At 42.6% G+C, this 12,750-nt stretch overlaps 1 protein-coding gene across 1 annotated transcript in view; it reads left to right on the top strand.

The window, feature by feature from the left end:
• IQGAP1 (IQ motif containing GTPase activating protein 1) overlaps nt 1-12,750 on the top strand; it is a 1,927,315-nt gene that overhangs the window by 1,024,663 nt on the left and 889,902 nt on the right. The gene's annotated exons all lie outside the window — the stretch shown is intronic.

Raw genomic sequence — 12,750 nt, forward strand, 5'->3', positions numbered from 1 at the left:
TTCCTGCCTCAGAAGAAATTTCACAGCCTGCTCAGTTACTTCCAGGACCTCTCCTGTGCAACTCCACATGAAGAAAATTCAATGGTACCTGAAGTCTGTGTGGTCACAGCAATGTCACTCCTTGGACACCTCAATTACCCTTGTCCCTTGTCTCAGGAAAGACCTTATCTGGTGGAAGGAAAAGAATAATCCTCAGCCCAGGATTACCTTTCACACCTCCTCCTACTCATTCAGCAGGTTCACATGGATGTGTCTGAGGAGGCTCAGGGGGCTTGGGACAGAATCACACTGAATACAGGTGAAGTGGCAACTCTAGTTTCTGGAAGAGCACATTAGTTTGAAAGAGATGAGAGGGCTGTTTTGCAGGCTGTTCATATTTTCACCCGCCTTTGGAGACTAGGACCACTCCCAAGTGTACACAGGCAACACCACAGTCAATGTGATACATAGAGTGAAGCACCACATCTTACCAACTTTGCAGGTTTGCACAGGAGGTTTGGAATGTGGCAACAGAAATGGACACCATGTTCACAGCTGCATACATCCTGTCTCAGGACATTGTGCTAGCAGACTGCTTATGTTGCTAAATGGAAGACCCCACAACTGGATCTTGAGCAGTCTTCCACAGCATCACTGTGGTACTCCTCAAATAGACCTCTTTGCTTTGCCGAGCAGCCATTAACTCCTTCAGTTCTGCATCATGGACCTTTGTCCCACAGCCTGGAGGAACAGATGCTTTCTCTTTACAGTGGGTAGGTAAGTTCCTCTGTGCCTTCCCTCCTGTGTCCCTCCTTTCAGGAATTCTTCTCAAAGCAAAAAAGGTGGCACCCATACTGGCTTAATTCTGGCTGGAGCAACATTGGCTCCCCCTGCTATTTCACCTAGCAGAAGGAAGTTACAGGAGGGTTCCTCTGCAGCTAGACCTGATTATTCATCAAAAATGAGTTTTGCTGCATGGAATCTTAACATCCCTCACCCTACCCCTATGGATGATAGGATTATAATCATTCAGACATCTCTCCTCTGAAGGCGTGGTACAAGTCTTGCAATAGGCTAGATCGTCTACTGTCAGAAAATCTTAGCTAAGTGGAAACCTAGACAAGATGATATCATAGCACAAGTCCCTATGGTACTGCAATATCTGTGTGAGCTTCAGGCAGATGAGATTTTATGAGCAAGTAGGCTATATCAGTACCTGCCTCACTCTTAGCCCCCCACTTATGGCTAGGCAGGAGGTCAAGCTTTTCCTTAGCAGAGTTCTGCATCTCCCCTCCCCTAAGAAACCCATCTCTCGTACTTGGGATTTTAATTTTGTTTTAGAAAGGCTTACTTTGCCTTTCATTGAACCAACTTCTTATCATCATCATCATTCTCTTTCAGCTGTTCCCGTTAGGGGTCACCACAGCAGATCACCTGTTTCCATTTCTTCCTGTCCTCTGCATCTTGCTCTGTCATACCAACCACCTGCATGTCCTCTCTCACCACATCCATAAACCTTATCTTAGGTCTTCCGCTTTTCCTGTTACCTGGTAGCTTCATCCTTAGCATCTTTTTCCCAATATACTCAGCATCCCTCCTCAGCACATGTCCAAACCAATGTAATCGTGCCTCTCTGGCTTTGTCTCCAAACCTTCCAACCTGGGCTGACCCCTAATATACTTATTCATAATCCTGTTCACCCTCGTCACACCCAGTGCAAATCTTAACATCTTTAATTCTGCCACATCCAGCTCAAACTCCTGCCTTTTTGTCAATGCCACTGTCTCCAACCCATATAACATAGCTGGTCTCACTACCCTCTTGTAGACCTTCCCTTTCACTCTTACAGGTACTTGTCTGTCACAAATCACTTCTGACACTCTTCTCCACCCACTCCATCCTGCCTGTACTCTGTTCTTCACCTCTCTTCCACACTCACCGTTACTCTGAACTATTGACCCCAAGTATTTAAACTCATCCACCTTCGCCACCTCTACTCCTTGCATCCTCACCATTCCTCTATCCTCCCTCTCATTCACACACATATATTCTTAGTCCTGCTGACCTTCATTCCTCTTCTCTCTAGAGCATATCTCCATCTCTCCAGGGTCTCCTCCACCTGTTCCCTGCTCTCACTACAGATCACAATGTCATCTGCAAACATCATAGTCCACGGGGACTCCTGTCTGATCTCGTCTGTCAACCTGTCCATCACCATTGCAAATAAGAAAGGACTCAGAGCTGATCCTTGATGTAATCCCACCTCCACCTTAAACGCATCCGTCACTCCCACCGCAGACCTCACCGCTGTCACACTACCCTTGTACATATCCTGTACCACTCTTACATACTTTTCTGACACTCCTGACTTCCTCGTACAATACCACAACTCCTCTCTAGGCACCCTGTCATATGCTTTCTCTAAGTCTACAAAAACACAATGCAACTCCTTCCGACATTCTCTGTACTTCTCCATCAACACTCTCAGAGCAAAGATCGCATCTGTAGTGCTCTTTCCTGGCATGAAACCATACTGCTGATCACTAATCATCACATCCCTTCTTTACCTTGCTTCCACTACTCTTTCCCATAACTTCATGCTGTGACTGATCAATTTTATCCCTCTGTAGTTACTACAGCTCTGCACATCACCCTTATTCTTAAAAATCGGTACCAAAACACTTTTTCTCCATTCCTCAGACATCCTCTCACTTTCCAAGATTTCATTAAACAATCTGGTTAAAAACTCCACTGCCATTTCACCTAAACACCTCCATGCTTCCACAGGTAAGTCATCTGGGCCAACAGCCTTTCCATTCTTCATTCTCTTCATAGCTATCCTTACTTCCTCCTTGCTAATCCGTTGTACTTCATGATTTACTATCCCTACATCATCCAACCTTCTCTCCCTTTCATTCTCTTCATTCATCAACCCCTCAAAGTACTCTTTCCATCTCAACACACTCTCCTCGCTTGTGAGTATGTTTCCCTCATTATCCTTTATCACCTTTACCTGCTGCACATCTTTCCTAGCTCGGGCCCTCTGTCTAGCCAATCGGTACAGGTCCTTTTCTCCCTCCTTAGTGGCCAACCTTTTCATACAACTCTTCATATGCCTTATCCTTAGCCTTCGCCACCTCTCTCTTTGCCATGCACCTCATCTCCTTATACTCCTGTCTACTTTCTTCATTCTCTGACAATCCCACTTCTTCTTTGCCAACCTCTTTCTCTGTATACTCTCCTGTACTTCCTCATTCCACCACCATGTCTCCTTGTCGTCCTTCCTCTGTCCAGATGTGATACCAAGCACCTTTCTAGCCGTCTCCCTTACTAATTCTGCTGTAGTTACCCAGCTATTTGGTAACTCTTCACTGCCACCCAGTGTTTGCCTTAACTCATCCCTGAACTCCACCTCACAATTACCCTTTTTCAATTTCCACTACTTGATCCTTGGTGCTGCCCTCACACTCCTCCTCCTCTTCTTGATAACCAACGTCATCCTACAAACCACTGTCCTATGCTGCCTAACGACACTTTCTCCGGTCACCACTTTACAGTCTCCAATCTCCTTCAAACTGGCCCTCCTACATAAGATATAATCCACCTGTGTGCATCTTCCTCCACTCTTGTATGTGTCACCCTATGTTCCTCCCTCTTGTTAAAATATGTATTCACCACAGCCATGTCCATCCTTTTCGCAAACTCCACTACCATCTGACCTTCTGCATTCCTTTGTTTAACACCATACTTACCAATCACTTCCTCATCCCCTCTGTTCCCTTCACCAACATGCCCATTGAAATCTGCTCCAATCACCACTCTCTCACCCTTGGGTATAGTCATCACCACTTCATCCACTTCACTCCAAAATTTTTCTTTCTCATCCATTGCACACCCAACTTGTGGAGCATACGTACTAACAACATTCATCATTACACCATCAATTTCCAGCTTCATAAACATCACTCTGTCCGACACTCTTTTCAACCAGCTTCTTCTACTTCTCTGAAATTCTGTAATTGGAAAACAATCCTTCTTTTGGCCTTCACCTTTTCTGTGAATGTTTCTGAGCTGCAGGTTCTCATGACCATTCCCCCTTTTCTCTTTTTTCACAGAGAGTGGGTGACACTGAGCTTAACTCATCTTTCATGCCTAAAGTAGTGAAGGAGATGTCTCAGTCCCTTTTATCTTCCCACCTTCTTTTCCAATACCCAAAACAGGGTGAATGGATATTACATTCTCTAGATATTCACAGACTACTTAGATTTTACCTGGACAAAACTAAGCCCTTCAGAAAGACTGACCAGCTGTTTGCATCTTTTATGATCCCTAAGTTGGAATAGCCAGTCTTCAAAAAAGTATCGCAGCTTGGATTTCAAAGGCAGTTACTTTCTGCTACTCACTCCATGGTAAGGCCTTGCCCTCCTTCCCTAAAGCACATTCCACTAGGACAGTCACTTTCTTAGGAGCTTATCGCAAAGTAATAGGTTCCAGATCTGTCTTGGAGGCAGCTACATGGTCCTTTGTACACACCTATACCAAACACTAGAAAACTGATGCTTTCTCCAGGTCCAGGAGAGCCTTTGCTAAGTTGGTCCTGTCCAGATTCTGGAGAGTTCTTCTCAATAGTCAGTTAACATTCCTTCATTCTTCAGCTCTGGGAGTTAATATGTCAGGAATACTACAAAATCTATTTCAGTAAGGACATAATACAGTTGTGTAAGAATGTCCCATAACAGTAAATGTCCTACTGATCATTTTTCCAGTATTCCATCCCACTCTCCATCTCCTCTTCAGTTGTCTCACCCCTCTGCTCTAGCCTTGACTCTCTTACATAGATCCAGGGAAGTTTTCTTCCCAATTTAAGCTGCACCCCTCCTAGCTGACCAGTTTTCTCTTTCAGTAGTCTTCAGGCCACTGATTTGAAGATGGTCTGAGGAACCATACTTGTACATCCATTTTTATACCCAAATGCATATGAGCTGAAGTCACACATTGGACTTACAACCTAGGAAAGGTAATGCTGTGGTATCCCAGCCGGCTGTCAGTGGTGACAACCCATATGTCAGGGATACTGTAACAGTGATCAGTAAGACATCTACTGTTCTGATAAGTTCTGACACAACTGTACTTTCTCCCACTGACAACACTGGGACATTCTAGCAACAGTGAAATAGAAACCTCCAACAGGGAGAATCAGAAACTCAGTTCTTCAGAGTCTGAATCAGGAAATCTGAAGATGAAACATTGACTCCATCCCTGCATCTTCCTGTTCTGATTCAGAATCTTGACTATTTTCAGGAAACTGCTTTACTAGAAGGATCAGCAGTCTAAATTAAACCCTGAGTCAGTCCCAGTGAACTACTGGACGGTGCAGTGGTGCTGTTGTAGCGTTGTCGCCTCACAGCAAGAGGTTCTCCGGTTCGATTCTGGGCTGGGGTGTATTCTGTGTGGAGTCTGCATGTCCTCCCTTCATTTGTGTGGGTTTCCTGTGGGTGCTCTGGTTTCCTCCCACGTTACAAAGACATGCGTCTGGAGCATTTCTCCCCAGGCCTCCACTGAAAATTGAAAACAGAATTACCACAGAGTTCCAATAAGTGCTCCAACACCACTATATTGTACTGCCACTGATTCCGTTGTGAGGCCAAACAGCTAGTTGCAGAACTAACTTTTTGTTATTTTTCGTTACTTTGTTGAATTTTTATGGATCATATGATACAAAAATACTTTCTTTATATGTTGTAGTTTTTAAAATAGTTTAAAGCATTTTAAAAAAATTGGTCTGGGTAGCGTAAAAATTATTATTGCATTGCATTTGACATTGGAGTGATTTATTAAGCACTGTCACTTTAAATGTTTGAACAGTTTAGTTTCATTTTGGCACCTTTAAAGTTTTAAAAGGCTGACTGTTAAACTAGATGGTGTTCTGAAGAAGCCCATAAACTTTGGGTGAAAGCGCTTAACCAGTTAGTACAAAGTTTGTACAATGTTAGCTTTATCATATCGCCAATGTTTTTATCGCATTTTTTATCGTATTTTTTATTTTAACGCTTTAAGTTTCTGGTTGTTTCACTGTTGTTTTTAATAAACAGCAGTTTTTTTAGCAATTTGAGTGTTAAAGATCAATAAATTAGTTACATTAACATTCGTGGCTGGCGTGCTGCTTAGGATGAATAATTGAAACGTTTTGACAACAGTGGTTGGCTTTAAGTTGGAATTAGCGACAGTATTTTCCAGTGGACATTGAAAATTGTTCTGCAACTAGCTGTTTGGCCTCGCAACGGAATCAGTGGCAGTACAATATAGTGGTGTTGGAGCACTTATTGGAACTCTGTGGTAATTCTGTTTTCAAGTTTATTCTTTGGAGACTATTACCTCCGCTGAAAATTGGCTTTGTTCCAAGTCGGACTTTCATGGTTAACAAATATTAAGTAAATAAATAAATACTCCTATCCAATGAAATTTGAGGAGGAGTTAAATACATGCTTGGTTTTCTGTTTCTTTTTGACAGGAAAAATATGAGGCAAACCATGTTACTAATGGCAGCAGCTGCTTCCCCAGGATGGGCACAGCATTCTGTCACATTGAAACCTTCCCTGTTTCTGCCCTCCGGGCCAACAAAATTGGCTCTCCCTTGCCTACTGAGGAACTCCTACAGCTGCAGAGGACACAGCTAACCCCCCAGTCCATGGTAGCTGTAGGTGCTACACCAGAGCGAGCTGAAGTAAAAGGAGTGTTGTGAGGTACAACAAATGACCACAGCAAAGTTAACCCCCCTGTGTCTAAGATAAATTGTTAGCCTGCGGTGGCAAAAGCTGTTTGCTTAACGTTTTCTTTTTGTGGATGGAAGAACCAACAAGTTTATTCCATGGTCATGTTGAAAATGGTGCCTCTTTCCCAGAGAAAACCAGCAGCAAATGCCAGTAAAACTACCAGTCCACAGAAGTTACTTTTTGACAGAAAAACAGTAAAAAGCATTTAAAAAAGTATGACTGCACCCAGAATGCAAAAAAAAAATAGTTTCTCCACAGAAAATGTTTTCATTTGATTTACACTACTTTTAAACTGACAGGAAAAAAAAAATGAGTGCTTCATTGAAAGGAACGGGTTCCTATCAGATAGTCGAACTTCTGTAAGTTCGAACCTCATATGGTCGAGACCATAAGTTTGAATTTGCAGAAGTTCGACCGTTTCAGCGGAAATCTCCGTAAGGGTTTTTTCAATGTGGTGCGATCTCCGAGTTGGTATATTTAAGTAGTGGGGGGTGTGGGGGTGCAGGGTAGCTTGCCCCCCCCTGCTTACAACAGTTTATTTTGTTTGTTTTTTATTCATAGTCTTCAGTTTTTTAACTTCGAACAGGATGGTTCGAACATTCCATTTTCGAAGTTATTAAACTTCGACTATGTAATATAGACCCGAAAGGAACAGTCTCGAGAAAGTCCATTAAATAGTCCAAGCTTTAAAATCACATTTTGGAAAAAAAAACTAATAGAACATCAACAAAATATAAGAAAGTGGAAGTTTTTTCCCCATGGCAACTTATCTTTTAAGCAAAAAGCACAAGCTGACTGCCAATTCCTAAATGCCTCCGAGAAGTGAACTCTTCGGCAGTAGTTAAGTTCTGTAGGGCTTTGAGCCCAAACTTGTCTGTTAATCAGCTCAACTCAAGCTGCTTGACAGTTTGCGTGCATGGAAGGTGCCCTGAAGTTTTGGAAGCTAGCCAGCTGTTATATCCTTGGCAGGATATAACCAATATACCCAAGGCTACTGCGTCAGTGATAAATATGAAAAACATCTCCAGTTCTCTGAGGTATGTTGTTATGATTTCACCTTAGAACTCCTGTAGCTTGGGATTCTGTCCCAACTGTTGGATCAGACTGATGAAATGGGATTCAGAAGTTACATACTTGGCTTGACTTTTGATCCACAGTTGTTTTCATCCGATTCAGCTATGGTGTCGTCTGATCTGACTTGATCCAACCTTAGCACCAATCCTGAAGCTTTTCGGTTCCAGGGCTCTGACCACCCTTACCCATAATTCCCTGAATTCTGAGAACTATATTTTATTTATTTATTTTATTCCAGTTTGATGACTGGGGAGGTCCACTGGGCTCGGGGAACCCATTTTCAGTGGAGGCCCGGGGAGAAAAGCTCCAACAGTATATAGTTGCATGAATAATTACTAAGAAACTTTGCATTACTGACAAATAAACAGGTAGCATTCATAAAGAAACAAACAATTACAATTTTGTTTAGGTGTAAAAGACAGGCAAATGGCCTTGTGGCTAGATTTTGCAGTATAGTTATTTATTCAAAATACAAATGAGCAAGGTTAGCTAGGTGAGAGGTTAGCCAGGAGTAAAAGCGGAGGAGATCTTGAGAGGTATAGGGTGAAGAGTACAGTTGCATTTCCTGTTTGAGTAAAGGTGAAAATGAAGAAGAGTTTTAAAGTTTTCGAGGTTATCGCAGGTCCTAAGAGTGGAAGGAAGAGCATTCCATTTTTTGGCTAAGGTGAAGGAAAGCAGAAGTTGACCAGCTGGGCTCTTGGGTTTATGGATGGTGATTAGGTTTTGGTGGGTAGATCTAAGTGTTCTATGGGGAGTATATGGTTGTAGGATATTGGATAGTGCAGGGCACTTGGTAGGTTGGAATAGTAGTCTATAGGCAGTCGTGATTTGGAGAAAGTCAAGTTGGTTATGGAGTTCAAGCCAGTTTAATGAGTGAAGGGAGAAACGGTGATGAGAGGAAGATTTGGCTTTGGTAGCAAATCTGGAGATTTTATTGTAACATACTTCTAGTTTGGAGGATAGTGAGGAGGATAAATTAGTAAGCAGCGGGGCGCCATACAGTAGAGAGGGAAGGAGTTAAGTAGAGGCAAGAGTTTCTGGTACCAGGAGAGAGGAAGTGGTTGTTTCTATAAAGTAGGCAGAGTTTTATGTGGATTTTCTTTGTTTAGCTGGACGTGAGTATTAAATTTTAGGTGTTCAATGGTTACACCAAGAAGTTTGGCGGAGGGAACGACCTCTAAAATGGAGTTGTTATGGCTGGTTATTTGGAATGAACTTTTGTCAATAGGGGAGGACGTAGAACTAGAGAATAGAAGGATTTTAGTTTTGTTAGCATTTAATGAGAGGTGATTTTGGAGCATCCAGTTTTCGGTAGTTGAGAAGGCTGTTTGTGTCAGTAGTTGGAGATTTGTTAAGTTGGAGGTGCAGCAGATCAAAGTAGAATCGTCGGCATATTGAACAATTTTAGTATTGGGTATGGCCTTGTGAAAGTCATTAATAAAGATGTTGAATAGAACTGGGCCAAGTATGAATCCTTGGGGTACTCCAGTGGGGGTAGGATGAAAGATGGAGGTGCCCTGGCCCCATTTGACAGCCTGGGACATGTCGGAAAGATAGCTGGAGAACCAGGAGAGAGTTTTGTGGGAGAGATTGAGATTAGACATGATTTAGAAGGTAAGTGTGGGAGATGGAATCAAAAGCTTTAGATAAGTCCAGCAGAGCTGAGGATACTAAATTACCGGAGTCACGGGCTAAATTGACAGTGTGTAAGAAGGAGAGAAGGGTGGTGTTGATACTATGTCCTGGGCGGAAGCCGTGTTGGGTAGGAGAGAGTAGCTGGTGTTTGGTAAGGAATGGCAAGAGCTGAAGGTGGATGCATTTTTCAAGGAGTTTAGAGAGGGGGGAAAGGATGGCTATGGGGCGGAGATTAGAGACGTTACAGTTTTTGCCATCCTTGTGAAGTGGAAGAATATATGCAGAGCGCCATAGTTTGGGTACATAGGATTCAAGTAGGGATCTATTTATCAGGATGTTAATAGGGAGAACAATGCCATCGGAGGCTATTTTTAAGAAGGACGAGGGAATGTCGGGGGCGTTGGAGCAAGGCTTTAATTTAGAGAGTAGTTTCTTTATTAGGTAGGTGGAGATGGGTTTGAGTTCGAAAGTGGGGGGGGATGTTTGAGTGGGGTGGGGTTGAGGGTTGTTGGTAAAGGTCTTGGTTAGCTCAGCAATAAAAGTGGTGAAGAAGTTGACTAGTGAGGCAATTTCAAGGTCAGATTTGTTGGTGTCAGGGCAGCGATTGGTTTTAGTACCTGGCCTAAGGAGGGAGTTGATAGAGTTCCAAAATTGTTTGGGGTTTTTTTGCATGATTTGTTTGCATTTTTGGTGTAGTAGGACTTTTTATCTTTAACTTGTTTTTTGGCAGGGTTTCTTAGCTGTTTGTATTTAAGTAAGATGTCTGGTTGTTTAGTTTGGAGGTATGTTTTCCAGGTTTTATCTCTTTGTAGCATAATCTTTTTGGTGTCTTTGGAAAGCCATGGGGTGGTCTTAGTTTTTACTCTCTTTGTTCTTATGGAGCTAGAGAGTTAAGGACATTTAAGAAAGTTGAATTGAAAAAGTCAACGGCTGAGTCTAATGGGAGAGTTTTCAGGGGTTTCCAATTGGTATTCCTAAATGAATCGGAGAAAGTAGTAGGGTTAAAGTTAGAGAGGTTCCGAGTGTGGATGAACTGGTGGGAGTGTCGGGAGGTGAGGGAAGCTCGATGGGTGAAGGCAGGGAAGGTGGTCTTTTAATGGGTCTGGTATGACACCAGATTGTATGACTTTGTTGGAATGAGATACTAGGATTCAGTCTAGTATGAGCCTGGGGGGTTGGTTTTGTTGGGTCTAGTGATGGTGTTAGTAAGTTGATTGTACATAAATAGATTGATTGACATGGTGGGGTTAGGGTTGTTGATTTTGTTCCAGTCTATATTTACATCACCCAATATGTAGGTTTCCAGTTTAATATTTGAGGAAGTCTATGAGAGGATGTCTTCCAGGGTGTTGGTGTTGTTACCTGGAGGAATATAGGGGGAAATGAAGCAGATGCTTTTATGATTGTTAATTTTTAAAAGGCCTGCTACAAGTTCAGCATTATTGAAAGAAGGGATGGGATTAGGATATGGAGTAAAGGTCAGCTGGTTGGAGTAGATTAGTGCTACATCGCCACCTCGAGTACTTAGATGGTCGGATCGAAATGATTGAAATCTGGGGGGGGGAGGAATTCAGTGTCACTTATGTGAGGTTTTAGCCAGGTTTTAGAGATGGCTACAATGTCAGGTGAGTTGAGTGAGCAAGGCATGAAAGTCTGTTTTATTTTTTAAGCTTTGGGCATTGGTAGTGAGGAATTTGAGGTATTTATTGGTGGAATTATTGTGGGAACTAGTGTGGTTAGTCCTGGATTAGAGTGAATGTCACCTGCTAAGCAGAGGTAAGTGAGATAAGGAAGGAATACGTTGTTTTGGTTTGTACTTAGAAGTGTCTGGTAATGAAAAGGTTTGGGTTTGTAGTATTTAGTAGTGATTGGGAGAAGTTTTACTTTGAAGAGGAGGGAAGGGTGGGAGGGAACTAAAGAGGCTGAGATGTAATGGAAGTGTGTTGTGTGGGGGAGGTGGGGAGGAAGAGATGGAGGGTGTAGATGGAAGTGAGTATAGGAGGTGGCATGATATAGAGGAAGTAGAAGAAGGATGAGGATGGATGTGGAAATAAAGGTTTTAGGAGTAAGAGAGTGCATGATAGATGGGGCCTGTTGGATGTAATAGAGGGGAGGTTAAGGGACTTAGGAGGGAAGGGGTGTGGTAGTGAGAGACAGGTGGGGTGGAGGGAGGAAGGGGTGTGGTAGTGAGAGACAGGTGGGGTGGAGGGAAAGTGTTGAGGATTGGTTGGTGGTGGTTATCCTTTGAGTGCAGTTTTTGCTCAGTCTTCACCGTTACCCCTTCTCCTTCTCTACCAAAAAGGTTTTTCTCTCCAGTCAACTGAGTTCAACTAAGCTTTTTTGTATTAAAATTGTAGAACTAGAGTTGGTTTGAATAGGATTGTTTGTAGTTTGCTGTGTGCTTAGATAGCTATAAATATTAGATGAGCTTGGTGTATATGTCTTAGGATAGTATTAGTTTATATTGTGTGCTGTGCTTTTTTTAGAAATAGTTTTCATGGTTACACTTGGTATCAGTAGTTGTACTAGAGTTCTTGCCAAAGCTGTTTGTGTCATGGCTGAAGGGCAAGGGTTGAAAAAGTGTACAGAATACAGACGCAAGCTCCTTCCATAGTACCTGCACTCTTTTTGTATAAATATTGTTTGGGAGCTGCCCATCTTGACATTGTCAGGCCTGCTCATTTTTTTTTTCTCTCTCAGGTTCTTCAAACAAGTAGGGAAAAGTTTAATTGTTAAGAGCCTTCTTCACCTGAGAGAACGTTTGCCGTATCCTCCACTTGTTCCTCCCCTGCTGGGAAAGACAAGAAAGCTAAGGCAAGCAGAAGGAAAGGGAGAAAGACAAAAGAGTCAAGGAAGAGAAACACCTGGATAAGGAAAGAGAAAAATCTAGAGTAATCATAATTGGCCAACTCCCACAAGAGATTGCAAGATCTGAAGATTCTTAGACATTCTGAACCATCACTTCTTCAGGTCCATCCATTACCTTCTCTATCCCTGTTTTACCTGGACCATATGAGTCCCAGACTGCACTCGCTGATCCTTCAGGAAAGTATGTACTCTACACATTCAGTGACTTTTTTTCCCCAGTCTTTTAGAAGTCTGACTGAACAGGATGTTAACAGGATGATGAGTAAGTTCCTTAGAACACAAATTCAACTCTGGGTTTTTTCAGTAATTTTCTCTGGGGACATGCTGAGTGCTGAACCATCTATCCCTCCTACTAATTATCTTGGCACCACCCATCCCTCGTACCCTGTTATCTGGGATCTGATGTGTCCCAGAGCTTTTG

Source organism: Protopterus annectens, chromosome 7.part0 (genome assembly GCF_019279795.1).
Source record: "Protopterus annectens isolate FY-2018-M chromosome 7.part0, PAN1.0, whole genome shotgun sequence".
NCBI classification, from domain to species: Eukaryota; Metazoa; Chordata; order Ceratodontiformes; family Protopteridae; genus Protopterus; species Protopterus annectens.